The following is a 15,643-nucleotide window of genomic DNA, read 5'->3' as shown; positions in this document are numbered from 1 at the left end:
CTTAGTTTTACCTGTGTCTGAACTTTATGTAAATGGAATCATACTCTTTATTACGTCTGGGTTTCTTTCACTCAACATTACATTCAAGAGAGGTGTCTGTTTGTGCATGTAATTGTAAGTTCATTCTCATACCTCAATGTATCCTTTCTCTTCCTAGACCTCGAGTTATTTATTTCTACTATAAATAATCCTATTTTTCTTCTGGTGAAATATATAGTCCTGTTGGGTATATGGTAGAACTTACTGAGTCATTGGGTTGCTTTAGTGGGTGAATACTATAAAGTTTTCCCAAATGGTTGCAGTGTACACTTTCATCATTAAGCATTTGTAGTTATCGTATAACTTTGCTAATACAATTGATCCTTAAACAACATGGGTTTGAACTGCTCTAGTCCACTTATACACAGAGATTTTTAAAGTACTATAAATATATTTTCTCATGATTTCTTAACATTTTCTTTATCTTGCTCTATTGTAATAGATACAGTAATACATGTAACACAAAAAAAATGTGTTAATTGACTTTGTTATCAGTAAGACGTCCAGTCAACAATAGCTCAATAAGTTTTGATTGGAGCCAAAAGTTACACATAGATTTTCAAATGTGCAGGCATCAGTGTCTCTAACCCCTGTGTTGTTCAAGGGGTCAGCTGGACTTGGTATTATTTGCGTTTCATTTGAGCCATCCTAGTGAATTTGTGATGGCATTACACTGAGTTTTCATCTGCATTACTCTGATGATTACTGATGAGCCACTGGGTGTGTTTGGCCATTTTTAATGTCTTTTTTTTTTTTTTTCATAAAGCGCCTGTTCAAGTCCTTTGCTCATATTTCTATTGGATTATTCTTGAGTTATAGGAGTCCTTTATATTGTATATATGTAGTAGTCATAATTACAATTTCTAAAAAAGTATGAATATCTGCTCCCATTCTGTGGTGGCTTTTGATGAGCAGAATTTATTTTAATGCAGTCTAACCAAGTTTTTTGTCTAGCACTTTTCTGGTTTTGGTGGGTATTTTTGTTTAATTTTTCTGTGTTTTTTTTGTTGTTTAAGAAATCTTTGCCTACCCTGAGGATTTGAAGGTACCCTCCTATTAAATAGTCTTCAAAAAACTTTATTTTCTCATTTAGAATAATAATCCACATGGAATTAATTTTTGTGTTTTGTGTGAAATAGTCAAGATTTATTTTTTCTATATAGTTATCCATTTTTGCCTAGATATTCACCACCTTGGGCATTTTTCTCAAGTGGAACAGGACAGTAACTCTCGAAGAATAACATAAACATATATATATGTATATATACATATATATGCATATATATATATGCATGTGATACACATTCGTATATTGAAGTGCAGACTGTGCTCCAAATATTTGAGTTGTTTTTTTCATGCTTTTACATACAACCAATGTTATTGATAGATTTCCAGGATAGTTTACAACAGTTTCCTTGGTATCTGCTGTACCAGTATAGTGGGAATATCCTATTCCATTTCTGGACCCCAGAACCTCTTCCCTTTCACTCATAGCAATAAAAGATGGTGCTTTGAAGGTGAATAAAGAGATGGACTTCAATAAAAATGATACAAAGGAGTAAGGTATCTGCTATTAAACAATAATAAATCTGATTAATAACTCATAGATAACAAAGTCTTCATCTCTTCCCAGATATTCTAAATTGAGAAATAGTAAGTACCTCCTATGGCAAAGCAAGAATAGTATTGGCAGGTTGCAGGCCCTCAGTATAAAAACTCTAAAGATTATATCCTACACAACTCCTGGAGATGGATCAATTAATACCCTTCAGTGTAAATGCTACCCATAGAGTTGTGCAGTATAGTTAGTAGAGTGGTCCTGCTGGGATAGAGAGATGAATAACATATCATACACATTTCCCAGGTATTAGGGAAGAATTGTTGCTAGAATTGGAACATCAAATTTGCTGATATATTGTCCTTATTAATGGTTATGTAAGGACTTATGTCTTCTAAGGCTCTTATTACTAGAGGCATTTTAAACAGTAATATACTTTAACAAAAAAATAGTTTATACTATACTAGAACTTTTCCTTTTACTATTTCTAGTGTTAAAGTTCAGTGCTGTAAAGGAATGTCCACTAGGCATGTAAAAGCTTGTCCTGGGAAAGGAATTCAAATTAACCTATTATAACCAGAACTGGTTATTTCTGTGCAATTAATCTATAAAAGTTTTATAACATAGCTGAGTGTCCAAGTTGAGAGGTGAAGAGCATTGCAGTAACCCTTTTCCCAAAGTGGTTTGACACAAGCCAAACCTTTTGAAGTTACTGCAGAGTTACTGTCATCAGCTTTAAAAAATAAAATATTTGACATGTCCAAACATCCACAGGGAATAATTAAGACTAAGGGTTTAAAAGAAGACGTAGACTTGCCTGAGCTTGGTATTTTAGTAAATGAGATCTGATTTCTTTTAAGCATTATTTGAATGAGAGTTAAACTTTATTAATGTAGACTCTGGATGTCACTTGGTGGGAAATGAAAGCACAGCTGCCCCTGTATATTTATGAACTGTCCAAAAGAATCCTATCCATGTGGACTAAATAATGTTATCCCATCCCCTCTAACTCTTATAGCTCTATTAAAAAGCAAAAGTCCAAGAAAATACTCCTCTAATGATACAATTGGTAGAGTGTGTCTCACCCATTTCCAAAAGCACTATAATTTAGGAATGTGGCTCTTAGCAGAAGAATAAGATTTTGCTGATCTTAAAATGAATAAGACTTTGATCTCTGCCAAAGAAGTAAATAGGTTTCAGAGCAAAGATGACCCACAGAATCAAAGTTATAGGTAGGCAATGTATTAGTGGTGTGATTTGAGAACTTGCACAAAGCTCCTTCCCCAGTCCTATAAATGGCTCTTACATCAAATTAGACTGTCACTGCAAAAATAAATAAAAATTAAAAAATTAAAAATCCCAATGGGTTTTAGGGATAGCCTTCTTTTAAGACAAATGCTCAAGAGAAGAATCCCATGGAAACAGAGTTAATTAGGCAATCAGATCTCAGAGAATTAGTGGGTCAGTTAGTCAGTTTTGATGGAATGGGGGAGGAGTGAAGGAACAAGGGACCAGGGTGGTAAGAACTGAATTTGAACTTCACTAGCATATAAACTATGGAGATAGTGGAATTGAGTAGAAAGAGGGGCAAAACTACCTCTAATAGCATAGCTTTCAGAATTGCAGGCAGGCATCCCCTCTGTTGTGGGGAAAGGGGAAGTCCCGATAGGAGAGAGGGGAGCAACCAACCCAGTGATGGGGCACACTGTGTCTGGTGGGAAAACTGTACCTAAAGCTAGGACCACCATGATTGTATCTTGGTCTGGAAGTTTTTGTAAACTTTCAGTAGAAATGCAAAGAGTATCAATTGTATGTATGGTCTCTATCTGTATTCACAAAACTTTAACTAGAGTCAGATTCCTGCTATGGATATGATGGTGGGCAAGAGTAGTTTTTCAATTGAGATCCTAGAGCAAATAACTGATTTGCCTTAATTACACCTGTGGGACTTTAGCATTAAAGCAACCTTGTAGATCTAGCATAATCTTCCATCCAAGGTAGGCATCTTTTCCACACTGTTCCTGGAAAATGCTCAATTAGCCTCTTTAAGATAGCCTGCCTACTAAGCCTGAACCATGAAATCAGATAAATCTCCATTCAAATCCTAGCTCTACCACTCACTAGCTATATGATTGAGTTTAAATCCTCTGAGTATTAGATTTCACAACTATAGGGTAGAGTTCATAGTCTTGTGTCATAAAATTGTTCTAAGAATTAAGTAAAACTGTACATATAATATAGCACAGAATATAGCCTATAGAAAGTTCAATACATGATGATAGCTGTTATTAGTATTTGAAGATTCTCCTTTTATTTACCTCTACCTTGTCAAAGGTGGTAGAGGTTTTGTATACAACAATTTTATTAAAAGCTTCTCAAGAATGGCATTGCTTGGCTGGCTCAGTCAGTTCGGCAACTGACTCTTGATTTCAGCTCAGGTCATGATCTCAGAGTCATGAGATAGAGCCTGTGTTGGGCTCTGCACCCAGCAGAGTCTGGTTGAGATTATCTCCCTCTCCCGCTGCTCCTCCACCTGCTTGTGTTCTTTCACTCTAAAATCTTAACAATAAAAATCTTCTCAAGGAGGACATTTGTGTCTTTGATCAAAGCCTGGTGCATAAGAGGTACCTAATACATCTTTGTTAAAATGAATTTTGCTGAATTAAATATTTTCCATGTAAGTGATAAGTACTACTTTCTGAGAGTAAAAGATAAAACAATTGAAAGAGATTGTTCAGGGTTGCATTATTTTTATTTTGCATTTAAATTCAAATTTAAAACTTTTACATACCAGTATCAGAAAATTTGAATATCCTTTATTTTGCCCATTGAGGATCTGGTTTTAATCCTACCAAATAAAGTAAGAGAAAAAGATATAATAAAAAGACCAAAGAATTCAGACCTAGCATGATACAGCTGCGGCTTTCATTGAACAGAAGTTTTGTGTTTCCTTTTTTCTTTTCACAGTTCATCTTTTTATATTTCTCGCTGGGCTGCATTTGATTAGCTGCCCAATGTACCTATACCTTCAAATCACATATGGTTGCATTGTTCCTTAATGCAGAATTTGCTATAGCTTCCATCTACAAGTATCATCTACAACTTCTGAGACACACTTTTTTACATTTAAAAATTGATTTTGTTTGAAGCTTAGTGAAACAATACCATCCTCTGTAGTGCCTACTGCATCCTATAAGCTTAAAGCAAATGAGGCAATTAGGACTTACTTGTTTAAAGAAGACTCTCATTTGGCATTTAATCAAATTTCAAAGCAAAACCTCACTTATGGAATTTAGAATAAAGTATCTTGGTTGTGTTCTAAGCAGGACTTCAGACTGGTTTGGAGCCTGTGTGAATGGTATTGTAACTATGATGCTTTATAAATGAAATATAAGTTGCTCCAGCTTTTACCCCTATATGCTCTTGTTGGACTACAGCTCTCTGGCAAACCTCCTCTTAAGAATTCTGGTAAAGACCCTACTCCCCTGCTCCAGGTACTGAAGAGACGTGGATGGATTTGGCTTGATAGTGGAGGTAGAGTAAAACGGATTTGATGATGGATGGGATGAGTGAGGAAGCTAAAAGAATGACTTCTAGGCTACTGGCTTGAAGTTCTGGATAAAAATGATATCATTTAGTGAGATTGGGTCGAAATGCAAAATGAACTGCCTTGGATTACACAAAAGTATAAAAAGATGATGCAGAAAATTTGCAGGTAGGAGAAAATTTTGCACAAGAAATGGAATGAAAATAGTTCAAAGGGAAAAAGTGATGTAAAATTTCCCACTATTAAATGTTATTTAGGTTTCTCTTGGTACGTTAAAAAATAGGATGTATTTTTAGAATGCCAATATTTATAATATGCTGAAAATCTATGTCCACTGCAGCTAACCATATGAAAAATATTAGATGTCAACTTTAAAATGTATAAGGAAAGAGTTCTTCAAAATTCTTTCAGGGTGTATGTGAGGAAAAAAAAATCACCGAAGACCACTGCAGAAGGGAACCTAGGTGTAATACTCTAGTCTGCACAAAGAACGCTCTAATGTCAAGTGGTTTTCTTGGTAATGGAAAAGTAAAAGCTCTTTCCAAAGCTTTCTTCTTCTGCAACAAACTCTACATATTGGTGGGTATTAGATTCAAGCACGTCATGTCCTTTAGTCAAATGGCAGAACTGGTGCCACAAATATATAAAATATGAGGCCAGAATGAAGGCATATAAGGCAGCAGCAGGGTTTTATCTTGTTTCATATATTTTCATACTTCAGGTACCACAGCCTGATTCTTAATCATTCCCATTAGCCTTACCAATGAACTCCACAGAACACTTGCTGACATTAAGGAGCCAAAACATTGTCTCTGCTAGTTTTAGACAGGTGTGTACTGCAATTTGATACCACTGAGAAGGACCTTCGTGAGAAGCCACTTCTGCCAAGAGAGCTTCATGAGGAGAGATGGAGAGTATGATGAAGAAAGATGAAAGGATGTTGGAGGACCAAAAGCCCAAAATGGGCTTTCAGACAACTGAAAAGCAATTTTGTTCCCCCCCACCAAAAAAACCTTAATGAACACCTGTCATGAACTAGACACCATTGTGAGCTTGTGAGCAATAGTGAAATGATTATTTTCAAGGCTGACCACATTTAAACCAACTCTGGGCTTCACAGAAAATTTTCCCCACCAAATAAAACTGATGATACCTTCTGAGTCATCATCTTGCTTTACAAAAAGGACAAAGGTGGTAAAACATGGGTAGTTTGTGTTGTATGTATAGGTGAATGAACATACAAGTGTTTCCTTTCTCAGAACACTCAGAATCAGACAGTGGTGTAGATAACATGTGTATATTAAAATTATCATAATGTTTCATTTCCAGTATCTTCTACTAGATTCCCTTGTAACTTTCCCTGTCTTTCTGCATCCATTCTGGACTCTACTGGATTGCTTTCAACCCGTAAAGCAGTTCAGGTATAGCCTGAAGGAAACAGTGGATAGTAAAGACATAAATTTGAGCTGCTTCCCTATAAACACATATGTGTGTGTATACACATATTATTGCAAATAGGCAAAGATAATATGGGCAATCTATAAGGAGATAATGTAATTTTCATGTTTTTTTTCTAGTAATTTTGATAAACTTGCCTTTTCTTTTACTGTCTCGGGCTGTCCCTAGTGGGCTCCCAGATCTCAGGAAGTGCTATTATGGGGAGGGTGAGGTTTGGCTACACCAGAAATGGCTTGCCAGTTATCTAATCTGCAAACAATCTTCATTTTAAGAACATTACACTTAAAAAAAGAAAACATTACATTTGACTTTGCTGATAAGTATGTATTTTGTGTCTTAGATGGGTAATTGAAGAGCTTTCTTAGACTCCCTCAAAGAAATAGATTAGTTTTCCAGGAGCTGAGAACAATATAAACACCAATGTTTTTATTTTAGCGATTTTAGTAGGAAATCATTCTAAAATGTAACAACAACTGAACGGAACACAAGGCTAATATTTAACTTTTTATGACCAAGAGTGATTATAATCGTTAGTTATTAGAGACCCTTAAATATTGAGGTCTTCTGGTTTCCATGTCATATGGGTCCAACATACTGTTTATTTTTTCCTTCTGGCTGTTCTTCTATTACCTTTCTGCTCTTCAGTACACCAATACAAGCAAGAAGCACGAAGTATCTATAGTAAATGCTTCAGTCCCTTTTAAATGCCTGTCCTCTTGTTATTCTAGCATAGTAATAGGAAATAATCGATGTTCAACAGGGAAAGAAGGAGGGGAAAGAAGGAAGTTATTAGTGGAGAAACTAGATTACTAAATTAATTAGAATTATTTCTAAGTTAAAAGCAAGTAAATTCCTGAAGAATTCTATTACCTCAATATAGATTCTGTGCTCTTGCTCTTGGCAGCTTGGAAATGATTTTTGCATCTTTTTCCTGGAATGGATTGTGGAAAGATTCTGCATGTCTATATATAACATGTACGTATATAACATGATCAAATGAACCCTTTATTTAAGATTCACTTGGTTCAAAAAAAAAAAAGATTCACTTGGCTCTTATTCTCCTTAATCTACATATAAGAGACCTCAAATAGTAATCGGTTGTCTATATAGTTAAATAATATTGTCCACACTTAAGAACAGTCATATTGGTTAAGGGACTACTTTTAGCTTCCAGTAATAAATGTACTCATTTAAGAATGTGATAATGTGACTAACCAATTTGCAATTAGCACTGGAATAAATCAGTTACTCAGGGTATCTTTTCAAGTGATTTGTTAAATGACTTTGGCAATAGATCTTTGGCTAACAGGGGAAGAAAGCTGATGGATAACTGTACGGGTTCTCAAGGACCTGCCACAAATGCATCCTTTCACTGACTCTGGAGTACTCTTTCATGACCATCCTGACATGCAGCTGCCCCCTCCTTTAGCTATCTACAGGCAAGCAGCTACCATTGTTCTAGAAAGAAAGAGAAGCAGGCTCCATGCAGGGAGCCCAACATGGGACTCAATCCCGGGACTCCAGGATCACGCCCAGGGCCAAAGGCAGGTGCTAAACTGCTGAGCCACCCAGGCATCCCAAACACTGCCCCTTTTTAACAAACATCCCTCCCAGGAAGAATTGGGTGCTCTTTTTTCCTTTGCTCCCATGATATTCTATACACCCCTCCATCTTAGCAAACATATTGTAATTGTAAATTTGCATGTGAGTTTCCTCTTAATTATGTGCTTCATTGTTACACACTTAATATATAGTTCAATGCTGGGTGCCTACTAGACATTAAGAAATATTTTTGAGTGCATATCAGGGGATTTTGTTATCATAAATCTCCAGATGAATGTCTGAAACAATTTGAAAGCATACCTTCCAACAGGCATCCATTTTTCCTAGTAGAGCATATTTTCTGTGGGATATGCTATATATCTCTGAGCTCTATTAATTTTGAAATAAGTAACTGGAGAGCAGATACTCTAATTTGAAAAAAGAGCTAGCTCTGCATTTGTAAAATCCTAACTATCATAATTTTAGAGAAGTTAATTTGTTTAAATAGAGCAGTTCTTTCATATTGAAGCAGTAGAGAATTGCCTGCATGTGTAACTAAAACACAAAATGAATGAGAAACTGAAGTTGAAGACTTTATTGGGTGTGAATATACTTTTATAGCTTTGATTACATGAACTGTTGATGACATAAATACAGAAAATACAGGTTAATTCATTAGAAGCTATTGAGAATACTTTGACAAAATATATTTGACTAGTATATTGCCAAAAAAAAGCCATAAAATAAACTTAAACTTTATAATTGCAGGAGAAAAACATGTCGAACAAAACCTTTTAAACTGGGTTACTGATATTAATAATGCATCTGCACATATAGTCTTCTGTAAGAAGTCCTCAAAGAGAATGATTTTAATATGTGAATATGGTAAAAAAAAAAAAAAAACCTGCGTGTGTGAGGCCAGTGACAGCTTAACCTAAATGTTAGAGAACCTTCTGTGTGCATAGAACCACACCATGTCAATACCATTTAATGACCAACTTTTGATTTTTGGCCACAGCAATGGCTGTTGACTGCACATGCTCTTACTTGAGAAGCTCACGTCCTCCCAGCAGCCTGGAAGGCTGGACCATCCTTGTCCGTCTTTTCTTTTTTCTTAAGGAGTGCAAATGGGGAGAGGGAAGGGCAGAGGGAGGAGGAGAGAGAATCTCAAGCAGGTTCCATGCCCAGCACAGTAGCCTGAGGTAGAACTTGAACTCACTACCCTGAGATCATGACCTGAGCTGAAATTAAGACTGGGATGCTTAACCAACTGAGCCACCCAGGCGCCCCCTTGTCCATCTTTCTATTGCTAGTACCTAACACCTACAGAGCTCTCCTAGAGTGAGCAGCCCCCTTAGCCATAGGGGGCTGGGAATACAGCAATGAATATCATTCTAAGCTTGTCACATCACTTAAAGCTGAAGTATATCTTGCCTTCAGTTGGGTTTGAACAGATTTCAGATTCTCATAGCAAAAGAAATTAGAGTTGGGACTAGAAATATAATCCCAGCTTCTAACTCTGAGATTCCCCTTCAGATGAGTCACCTCTTGCTGAGCCTCCCTTTTTAAGTCTGTAAAATGAGAGGAAATGTGAAAGTGGACCTAAAGTCTCATAAAGCTATACAATGCTTTAAAATTCCTTTATAACTTTTTGTGGGGAAATTGGAAAAGAGATTTTGGTGATGTGGCCTTATTCCCATAGGCTGGGAGTTAAGACACCTGGGTCCTGGTTCCATCTCTGATAATAGTTTTGTGATGCTGGCCTATGTGCTCTGTTTTGAGCTGACTTAGGGGCTGAAGGGTGGGCTCTAAGTTCCTTTACTGATCTAAGAATTGAAAACCCAGTCACCAAGCCACCTGTGACATCACTGAACATGAAGCCCTCACTCTTGATCTGAAATATTAGGCACCATCAAACTTTCCTTGGCACACTGAACCAATGGTTTCTTTATCGGGGGTCATCAAAGCAGAAATGGAAATCCATTAAGTTTCAATGTTTTAAAATGCCTCATCAGAAATTATATGAACTAAAGTTTCAAATTCTTTTGGCTATTAAGTGTGATGATTGATTAGTTCATGATATATCATAATTATCTCATGGTAAATGGCTGTCTCAGGCTGATAAGAAAGTTTGCCATGAATTATGCCCAACAAAAACAGGAAGCCAATCACTAATAATTATAGTCTAGTAGACCAAATTTTTCAAAATAGGATTTTCTTGAGGTAAATCTTTAGTAGTAAGAAGGTAATTACTAGACTGAATCATTATGGAATAGCCCTTGTATAGGAAAATTACATGAATCAAGAGCCTGTTTAGGTGCCAGATGGGTTTTTAAATTCCAAATAACTATACATTCACTGAAAATCTTCTATAGGCCATGCTTGTCTTGGCACTGGTGACAGTAATAACCACATACCTATGTTCAAAGACCCCACAGTCTAAAAGTAAAGGAAATATAGACTTATAAGCTCTATAATTTACAATACTGTGTATAGCATGTGTTTGATGAGGCTCTGCTATTCTGAAAAGAACAAAAACTAATATTTCTCAGGCCCAAGGCCCCAACCAAATGTTTGGAAGACTCAAAAACAATCAGGTGTTTCAACCACTCAGCAACACTTGCTTCCCAGACAGCAAGCGTGTGGTCTTTATCTAGGGCCACTATGTAACAAATCTGAGTCACAGTCATACTCCCATGCAGTCCCTGTCCCCAGTCAGTGCTGCATAAAGAGCCCTGTAGCACCAGGTGCCTCACTATGCTGCTACTCTGGGTTCAGAGTTTAAAAAAAAAAAAAAAAAACTTTCTCTAAGAAACCCTCTAAGATCTACCTCTCATTGGGCCACTAACTATATGCTTGCTTCTTCCCATCCTCAATAACAAGGAGGAGCCAAGGAAGACTTTCTGTTCAGCTGCCAGGGCTCTGAGTTCTCAGACCTGGTCTCCCTTCTGCCCAGCTTCACTAACTGACATCAGGGCCCTCCACTGGAAAGAATGATTCTCTAGCCTTGTCTCACCAGTACCTGAGGTCTCCGTGGTTTTCCTGAGGAAATGAGTAACATCCTACTTTGAAGAAGTTGCTAAAAAATCTGCCCATTTCTATGACTCTCCTTACAAAGAAAAGTCTTATATTTTCTACACTGGGGAAGTATAGCAGAGAAGTAAGGATAGAAGTAGCAGTGTCTTGTGTCTGGGGAAGGGAGACTCTTGAAGTGGTCATATCTCAGTTTGGTTCTTTAAGGAAAAGTACAAGTCAGCCATCCTACACAGAAAGAATAGTACAGCATGTTCACAAAACTCTAAGTAGTTCAGAAGCTCCGAAATGCAAGTTATAAGACTGAGAACCTCAAGAGAGGAACCCCTTTGAGGATAAGGACAAACCCTTCCTATGGAAGGGATATATGTTTTATATATATATATAATTTTTAATAAAATTTTATTCATATACATTTTTAAGTTGACACAATGTTACATTAGTTTTAGGTATACAACATAGGGATTCAACAAGTTTATACCTTATGCTATGCGCCACCCCCCCCCATGATTGTAGCTACCATCTGTTACCAGACAAGACCATTAAAGTATCATTGACTATATTCCTCATGCATGTCAGGAAGCTTGTATCTCCCACTCCCCTTCACCCATTTCGCCTACCCCTCTCCTCTCTGGCAACCAAAAGTTCTCTATAGGTCTTTGGTTGCTTCCATATCTTGGCTTTTGTAAGTTAATCTGCAGTAAACATAGGGTTGCACATATTTTTTCAAATTTGTGTTTTCTTTGGGTAAATAGCCAATAATGGAATTTTTGGATCATATGGTGTTTTGTTTTTTAATTTTTTGAGAAAATTCCATACTGTTTTCCACAGTGGCTGCACCAATTTAAACTCTCACAGCAGTTTACAAGCCTTCCTTTTTATTCTACATCCAAATACTTGTTATTTCTTTTTTTTTTTTATTTTAGCCATCCTAACGGGTGTAAGATGATATCTCACTGTGGTTTTGATTTGCATTTCCCTGCTAAGTGATGTTAAGCATCACCTATAGATTTAATACTTGCCAAGCACTGCCATAAGAGTTAATCTGTATTAATTCAACTATCTTTATCACAATCCAATGAGATAAGCACTATTGTATCCCCATTTTACAGATGAGGAAACGAGACTAGAAGGGTTAACTTCTCTAGAATCCACAATGTATCAGTGACAGAACTGGAACTCAGACTAAAGTTTTTTGATTCTGAAACTCCTACTCAAACTATATTTCCTGTACCTTTGAATCATTGCTGTCACAAAATGGGGCCCATTGGAAGCTCTAGGGCAAGAGGAATGGTACCATAAAACCAGAACCATAGAAAGAATAATGTTGTGTATACAGGAAGCTAGAAACAAGCAAGACCAGATGAAGGAAAATTTCAATGAATTTGGACTTGGTTGTTTAGTCACATACCCCTGTGGTTTCTCATTGCCTAATCTGAATGGATCATCTATATTTTAAAAATACCCTTCAAAATAGTTGTGTACAAACTGTACTTTACATTTCTGTTTTTATGTTCAGAGATGTTCACACTGTTCCTTGAGTGATATGTTCTTCTGTCATTTTTTTTTTTCTGTTACTGTCACACCATTCAATTTCAGCAGTGGAAATTGAGGTCAGAAAATAGGAAATTACAACTTCATGTAGAGAATCACTCATGCAGGGTTCTGAAGATCTTAGTTGCACAGAGATATGCCTTTTAGGGAACCCAGGAGAGGAAAATAATGAAATAAAAAAAAAGCTTAGCACAGTTTTAATCTGAACTATTTTCAGATGTTGTGATATTTTATTTTTTTCCTAAGAGAAGTAATAGAAATCTTGTAGAACAAAGCCCCAAGATTGGCACCAATAGTCTATTTGACCTATAGAAATGAAACATTTGCTGATCTTTTTTTTGGGGGGGAGGGGTGGAGAATAAGCAGTTTTAACTTCAGAAGTAAGAAGATAAATTGCTTATGATTTATTGTGTTACTGTGACCATTTCCTGTTTTCCCCTTTCTGAGGTAGTACGTAGGAAATTTTTCTCTTTTGATTTAGTGTGCAGTAAAGTAAGTGTTTGAGTATGAAATTCCTTTTCTATTTTTTTAAGGTAGTATACATTTTTTTATTAAATGGTTAAAAAGAAATTGAGTCATCATCCAAATGATTTCTAGATTCCATGTATCATTTTTTTCGTGCTTTCACTATTGTTTTTCCCAAATTATCTCCTTTCAGCATTCCCATAAATGCAGCTGGCATGTTTTCAAATCCTTCAATGATGTATTCATGGTACTGGATTTTACCCTCTATGACCCATGTCAGCAAGTCTTTCAGAGCGTTCTGGCGGACCTCTCCTTGCCAGCGATAAACGATGAACCCTTCTGTGTGGAGCTGCTGATAATATTCTCTGGGGGTGGGCCTGGGGGAAGTGGGCAAGTACTATTATGTGTCGGGATGGCGCCACAAACAGCAATTCTTCCAAATTTCCTCATCTGGGGAATAACAATGTTTGAAAACTCTCCACCTACATTATCAAAGTAACAATCATAACCATCAGGAGAGGCTTTTTTCAAAGTTTCTTCTGAAGACTCTATGGTTTTTGTAGTTAAAGTCAACATCCTATCCAAGTTTTTTAAGGTAGGCAAGCTTTTCGTCAGACCCTGCTGCTCCAACTACTTTGCAGTCCTTGAGCTTAGCAATCTGCCCCACCACAGAACCCACTGCCCCTGCTGCTGCATTAACCATCACTGTTTCTCCACCCTTCACACCACAGGTGTCAGGGAGGCCAAAGTAGGCTGTTAGTCCTTTCATGCCCATTGTTCCCAGAGCCAAAGACACTGGTACTGTGTTTGGCCACTCTGCAGGCAGCTTTTCCAAATCTTTCCCATCAGAAATAGAATGCGATGTCCAGCCTGAAGAAGCCACTACCACAGTTCCTGCTGGGAAGGCTGAGATTTTACTTTCCAGAACTCTGGCCACTTGTTGCCCCATCATCATATCCCACCCTCCTTCAGTCTTTTGGCCGCCACTCTCACGTAAGGATCCACAGTAAGGAACAAAGCTTCAGCAGGACCTCTCCATTTTTTAAGGATGGGAGTTCAACTGTCTTTAACTCAAAGTTACTATGAGTGGGGCTGCCTTCAAAGTGTTTCTTCAGAGTTCATCTTAGCATGACTCATCCTGAAGTTCGAGAGTCTGCAGGTTCCACTACTGAGACAGAGGAGGAGGTTGGGGTTGTGCCCTTTTCTATTCTTTAAGGCACTTAACTAGTCCTATAATAGGATGAGCTGTAATTATGCTAACAGAACCAGAATGATCTTTTTTTCCTGGTAATACAGCTAATAATACAATCTACTACCTGGGTAACAGGGATCTGTGTGCTGGGCATCATGCTTGGTTCCTCCTCCTCCTCCTGTACCTCCATCCTACTCAAAGTATGCCCATCCTTTGTGTGGGAATCCAGGGCCCAGGAATCCATCCCTGAACAGCCTCAAGCCCACTTCTAGGACCCTCATGAGCCTTGCATCCATAGCTCCAGTTGTTATGAGTGAGCAGGTATGTGTTTCGGCTAGATTTGGAGCATGGATATAGACTAGGGTATCCAAAAGCCTAGGGGTAGAAAGTAGCAAATGGGCCGACTCTCTCTGCTGCTACGCTTGGGTTCAGTACTCCTATGGGATCCAAGAATTCTAAATTTTAACCTGGACTTCCAGGCTATTTGGAAGGTATGCCTGTCAAGATAAGAGGATAGAACATTTCATCTTTATTACCTTGATTTGTAACTTTTAACATTTACACATTGCTTTTCTTTAAGTTTTTACCTAAATTCCACTTAGTTAACATATGATTTAATATTAATTTCAGGTATACAATATAGCAATACAACATTTACATACGGTGCCCAGTGTTTATCACGGCAAGTGCATTCCCTAATCCTCATCACCTGTGTTACCCATCTTCCCATTCACCTCCCCTCTGGTAACCATCCATTTGTTCTCTACAGTTAAGAGTCTGTTTCCTGGAGGGTTTCTATTTACACTTTTTAACTCAGGTCCCACCCACAGTGTTAGGGATAGGTCTGGATTGACCCCTCATCCAAAACCATTGAATCAGATTCTCTCACTTTGGAATGTGGAATTGGAGTTGGTGTCTGCTGGTCATATGAACTGAGAACATCTGAACTTAGAAGCCCAACAATTGTAGGACAATCATAGTCTATGAGCTTTTGGAATAAGAACAGGAATCAGAGTACCTCTATCCAAGACTTGGCTGCCAAAACATTTCCTTAAATTTTATAGCATTTTGGGATCCCTGGGTGGCTCAATGGTTTAGTGCCTGCCTTCGGCCCAGGGTATGATCCTAGAGTCCTGGGATCGAGTCCCACATCAGGCTCCCTGCATAGAGCCTGCTTGTCCCTCTGCCTGTGTCTCTGCCCCGTCTCTCTCTCTCTCTCTCTCTCTCATGAATAAATAAAATCTTTAAAAAAATT

The 15,643-nt window shown here is 37.5% G+C and overlaps 1 protein-coding gene and 1 pseudogene across 2 annotated transcripts in view; one reads left to right on the top strand and one right to left on the bottom strand.

Annotated features, from left to right (window-relative positions):
* The window catches only part of CPA6 (carboxypeptidase A6), a 317,848-nt gene that overhangs the window by 58,918 nt on the left and 243,287 nt on the right, over positions 1 to 15,643 (top strand). The window lies entirely within an intron of this gene.
* LOC112678576 (prostaglandin reductase 1-like) lies at positions 13,276 to 14,326 on the bottom strand (annotated as a pseudogene).

This window comes from Canis lupus, chromosome 29 (genome assembly GCF_003254725.2).
Source record: "Canis lupus dingo isolate Sandy chromosome 29, ASM325472v2, whole genome shotgun sequence".
NCBI classification, from domain to species: domain Eukaryota; kingdom Metazoa; phylum Chordata; class Mammalia; order Carnivora; family Canidae; genus Canis; species Canis lupus.
The sequence above is the reverse complement of the archived record's forward strand: the minus strand, read 5'-3'. Positions and strand labels throughout refer to the sequence as shown.